This window comes from Pristiophorus japonicus, chromosome 16, assembly GCF_044704955.1.
Source record: "Pristiophorus japonicus isolate sPriJap1 chromosome 16, sPriJap1.hap1, whole genome shotgun sequence".
NCBI classification, from domain to species: Eukaryota; Metazoa; Chordata; class Chondrichthyes; family Pristiophoridae; genus Pristiophorus; species Pristiophorus japonicus.
The window spans coordinates 127961364-127967363 of record NC_091992.1 but is presented as its reverse complement, the minus strand read 5'-3'; positions in this window follow the sequence as shown (position 1 = coordinate 127967363).

Below are 6000 nucleotides of genomic sequence, written 5' to 3'. Positions count from 1 at the left end.
TATTGATTTATTGCATGAAATGCTTTCTAAACAGCCATAGATTTCCATCACCTATCCACACTCCAAGTCATCAACATTAGCACCGTTCCCCTAATCTCTCCCTCGATGCCATTTCGGAGTCCGGCTTTAGAAAAAAAACCTCACAGTAGAACTTCACTCTAGAGGGATTTGAATCAACAAACCCCTGATTAAAAGTTCAACACTGCACCACTGATCCAACTGTGTTAAGTATCCAAAAAACAGTAACAGAGTGCAGCAGAAACCAGCTCATAGTGCAACTGCTCTGCTCGATTTCTCAGCGACCTAATCGTGAAAATTGTAGTGACTGAAGAAGCGGGCACCAATGATGGTGCTGGGGGAATAGGAGAGATAGAGAATGCCATTGCTAGGGTGAGTAGTTTTTATTTTTCTTTTCTTTATCAGTAAGTAACCTTTTAGCATTGTTGTTGCCAAATTAAGTTAATCTAAGGGTTAAGTCATGGCAGGAGAGCTCGGACACGTGTTATGCTCCTCCTGTGCTATGTGGGAAGTCAGGGATGCTTCCAGTGTCCCTGATGACTACATGTGCGAGAAATGCATCCGCCTGCAGCACCTGACAGACCGTGTTGTGGCACTGGAGCTGTGGGTGGATTTACTCTGGAGCATCCACGATGCTGAGAATGACGTGAATAGCATGTTTAGTGAGTTGGCCACACCGCAGATAAAGGGTACACAGCCAGATAGGGGATGGGTGAACAACAGGAAGAGCAGTGGAAGGAAGGTAGTGCAGGGATCCCCTGCGGTTATCCCCCTGCAAAACAGATACACCGCTTTGGGTACTGTTGAGGGGGATGACTCATCAGAGAAGAGCATCAGCAGCCAAGTTCATGGCACCGTGGGTGGCTCTGCTGCACAGGAGGGCAGGAAAAAGAGTGGAAGAGCTATAGTGATAGGGGATTCTATTGTAAGGGGAATAGATAGACGTTTCTGCGGCCGCAACCGAGACTCCAGGATGGTATGTTGCCTCCTTGGTACGAGAGTCAAGGATGTCTCGGAGCGGGTGCAGGACATTTTGAAGAGGGAGGGTGAACAGCCAGTTGTCATGGTGCATATAGGTACCAACGATATTGGTAAAGAATGGGATGAGGTCCTACAAGACGAATTTAAGGAGCTAGGAACTAAATTAAAAAGTAGGACCTCAAAAGTAGTAGTCTCAGGATTGTTCCAGTGCCACGTGCTAGTCAGAGTAGGAATTGCAGGATAGTTCAGATGAATACGTGGCTTGAGGAGTGGTGCAGAAAGGAGGGATTCAAATTCCTGGGACATTGGGACCGGTTCTGGGGGAGGTGGGACCAGTACAAACCGGATGGTCTGCACCTGGGCAGGACCGAAACCAATGTCCTAGGGGGAGTGTTTGCTAGTGCTGTTGGGGAGGGGTTAAACTAATATGGCAGGGGGATGGTAACCTATGCAGGGAGACAGAGGGAAGTAGAATGGGGGCAGAAGCAAAAGATAGAAAGAAGAAAAGTAAAAGTGGAGGGCAGAGAAACCCAAGGCAAAAAGCAAAAAGGGCCACATTACAGCAAAATTCTAAAGGGGCAAAGTGTGTTAAAAAGACAAGCCTGAGGGCTCTGTACCTCAATGCGATGAGTATTCGGAATAAGGTGGACGAATTAACTTTGCAGATAGCAGTTAACGGATATGATGTAATTGGCATCACAGAGACATGGCTCCAGGGTGACCAAGGCTGGGACTCAATATTCAGGGGTATTCAAAATTCAGGAAGGACAGACAGAAAGGAAAAGGAGTTGGGGTGGTGTTGCTGGTTAAAGAGGAAATTAATGCAATAGTAAGGAAGGACATTAGCTTGGACGATGTGGAATCGGTATGGGTGGAGCTGCGGAATACCAAAGGGCAGAAAACACTAGTGGGAGTTGTGTACAGACCACCAAACAGTAGTAGTGATGTTGGGGACAGCATCAAACAAGAAATTAGGGTTGCGTGCAATAAAGGTACAGCAGTTATCATGGGCGACTTTAATCTACATATTGATTGGACTAACCAAACTGGTAGCAATGCGGTGGAGGAGGATTTCCTGGAGTATATTAGGGATGGTTTCCGAGACCAATATGTCGAGGAACCAACTAGAGGGCTGGCCATCCTAGACTGGGTGATGTGTAATGAGAAAGGACTAATTAACAATCTTGTTGTGCGAGGCCCCTTGGGGAAAAGTGACCATAATATGGTAGAATTCTTTATTAAGATGGAGAGTGACACAGTTAATTCAGAGACTAGGGTCCTGAACTTAAGGAAAGGTAACTTCGATGGTATGAGACGTGAATTGGCTAGAATAGATTGTGAGTGATACTTAAAGGGTTAACGATGGATAGGCAATGGCAAACATTTAAAGATCACATGGATGAACTTCAACAATTGTACATCCCTATCTGGAGTAAAAATAAAACAGGGGAGGTAGCTCAACTGGGCTAACAAGGGAAATTAGGGATAGTGTTAAATCCAAGGAAGAGGCATATAAATTGGCCAGAAAAAGCAGCAAACCTGAGGACTGGGAGCATTTTGTAATACAGCAGAGGAGGACAAAGGGTTTAATTAAGAGGGGGAAAATAGAGTACGAGAGGAAGCTTGCTGGCAACATAAAAACTGACTGCAAAAGCTTCTATAGATATGTGAAGAGAAAAAGATTAGTGAAAACAAACGTAAGTCCCTTGCAGTCAGATTCAGGTGAATTTATAATGGGGAACAAAGAAATGGCAGACCAGTTAAACAAATACTTTGGTTCTGTCTTCACGAAGGAAGACACGGATAACCTTCCGGAAATACTAGGGGACCGAGTGAGAAGGAGGAACTGAAGGAAATCCTTATTAGGCGGGAAATTGTGTTAGGGAAATAGATGGGATTGAAGGCCGATAAATCCATGGAGCCTGATAGTCTGCATCCCAGAGTACTTAAGGAAGTAGCCCTAGAAATAGTGGATGCATTGGTGATCATTTTTCAACAGTCTATCGACTCTGGATCGGTTTCTATGGACTGGAGGGTAGCTAATGTAACACCACTTTTTTAAAAAAGGAGGGAGAGAGAAAACGGGTAATTATAGACCGGTTAGCCTGACATCAGTAGTGGAGAAAATGCTGGAATCAATTACTAAAGATGAAATAGCAGCACATTTGGAAAGCAGTGACGGGATCGGTCCAAGTCAGCATGGATTTATGAAAGGGAAATCCTGCTTGACAAATCTTCTAGAATTTTTTGAGGATGTAACTGGTAGAGTGGACAAGGGAGCACCAGTGGATGTGGTGTATTTTGACTTTCAAAAGGCTTTTGACAAGGTCCCACACAAGAGATTGGTGTGCAAAATTAAAGCACATGGTATTGGGGGTAATGTACTGACGTGGATAGAGAACTGGTTGGCAGACAGGAAGCAGAGAGTCGGGATAAACGGGTCCTTTTCAGAATGGTAGGCAGTGACTAGTGGGGTGCCACAAGGCTCAGTGCTGGGACCCCAGCTATTTACAATATACATTAATGATTTGGTTGAGGGAATTGAGTGTAATATCTCCAAGTTTGCAGATGACACGAAGCTGGGAGTGATGTGAACTGTGAGGAGGACGCTAAAAGGCTGCAGGGTGACTTGGACAGGTTAGGTGAGTGGGCAAATGCGTGGCAGATGCAGTATAATGTGGATAAATGTGAGGTTATCCACTTTGGTGGCAAAAACACGAAGGCAGAATATTATCTGAATGGCGGCAGATTAGGAAAAGGGGAGGTGCAACGAGACCTGGGTGTCATGGTACATCAGTCATTGAAAGTTGGCATGCAGGTACAGCAGGCGGTGAAGAAGGCAAATGGTCTGTTGGTCTTCATAGCTAGGGGTTTTGAGTATAGGAGCAGGGAGGTCTTATTGCAGTTGTACAGGGCCTTGGTGAGGCCACAATTGGAATATTGTGTTCAGTTTTGGTCTCCTAATCTGAGGAAGGACGTTCTTGCTATTGAGAAAGTGCAGTGAAGGTTCACCAGACTGATTCCCGGGATGACAGGACTGACATATGAGGAGAGACTGGATCGACTGGGCCTGTATTCACTGGAGTTTAGAAGGATGAGGGGGGCTCTCATAGAAACATATAAAATTCTGACAGGACTGGACAGGTTAGATGCAGGAAGAATGTTCCCGATGTTGGGGAAGTCCAGAACCAGGGGACATAATCTAAGGATAAGGGGTAAGCCATTTAGGACTGAGATGAGGAAGAACTTCTTCACTCAGAGAGTTGTTAACCTGTGGAATTCCCTACCGCAGAGAGTTGTTGATGCCAGTTCATTGGATATATTCAAGAGGGAGTTAGATATGGTCCTTACGGCTAAAGGGATCGAGGGGTACGGAGAGAAAGCAGGAAAGGGAGACTGAGGTGAATGATCAGTCATGATCTTATTGAATGGTGGTGCAGGCTCGCAGGGCCAAATGGCCTACTCCTGCACCTATTTTCTATGTTTCTATGTTTCTATGAGAAACATAGAAAATAGGTGCAGAAGTTAGCCATTCAGCCCTTCGAGCCTGCACCACCATTCAATAAGATCATGGCTGACCATGCAACTTCAGTACCCCTTGATTCCTTTAGCCGTAAAGGCCACATCTAATGCCCTTTTGAATATATCTAACGGACTGGCCTCAACAACTTTCTGTGGTAGAGAATTCCACAGGTTCACAATTTGAGTGAAGAAGTTTCTCCTCATCTCGGTCCTAAATGGCTTACCCCTTATCCTTAGACTGTGACCCCTGGTTCTGGACTTCCCCAACATCGGGAACATTCTTCCTGCACTTCACCTGTCCAGTCCCATCAGAAGAATGTATGCTCAGAAGCAAGGCAGGAGGCTATCGCTAAGGTTGGGCATAGATAGGTCATGCAGGGATTTGGAAGTGAGGATGAGATGTTTTGAAGTCAACCCACTAGGGTATGGGAAGCCAATCGTAATTGAAGAGGACAACAGCAACCTGCATTTATATAACGCTTTTAAGGTGGTAAAAACATCCCAAGGCACTTCACAGGAGCATTATCAAACAAAATTTGGCACCGAGAGATTAGGACAGGTCAAAGAGGTAGGTTTTAAGCAGTATCTTAAAGGAGGAGAGGTCAAGACACAGAGAGGTTTAGTGAAGAAATTCCAAAGCTTAGGGACTTGGCAGCTGAAGGTGGAGCAATAAGAATTAGAGATGTACCACAGACCAAAATTGGAGGAGGGCAGAGATCGCAAAGGCTTGTAGGGCTGGTGGAGGTTACAGGGATAGGGAGGGGAGAGGCCATGGAGGGATTTGAAAACAAGGACGGGGCTGATGGGAGTGTGATTCTTCCTTTGTACAAGGATGTAGCATCATTAATGAAGTGAAGCCGTAAGTGTCGAAGGCACGGTCTCAGGATTTGTAAGCTGGAGGGGAAGAAGTCGAAGTAGAGCTGGAGATTGAGCCCATGCCGACTCTCAGCTAGTCCCACTCCCCCGCCCTGCAATTTTTTTTCTTTCAGATACTTATCCACCTCCCTTTCGAAAGATGATTGAATCTGCCTCCACTACCCTTTCAGGCAGTGCATTCCCGATCTTAACCACTCGGTACGTAAAATGTTTTTTCTTATGTCGCCTTTGGTTCTTTTGCCAAACATCATAAATCTGTGTCCTCTGGTTCTCGACCCTTCTGCCAATGGGAACAGTTTCTCTCTATCTACTCTGTCCAGACCCCTCATGTTGCGAAAGTGGATGAAAGCAATGCACTTGCAATCGGACTGGATGTTTCGCGAGCTCAACCTGGGTTTGAGCAGTAGACCAATGGTTCCACACTTCCTGATTTAGCCTGTGGTGTGAGGCGCTGGCTCCCGAGGGAGGTTCCAGGGCTTGGCGTCAATGAGGAATTCCGTCCAGACGGGAGTCAGTTCGGACAGGATCGCCTCACGTGCTTGAGCCTCCTTGATACACTTAGTGGAGACAGGGCCCAGTACCACTTTTAACAACTCGATGGTT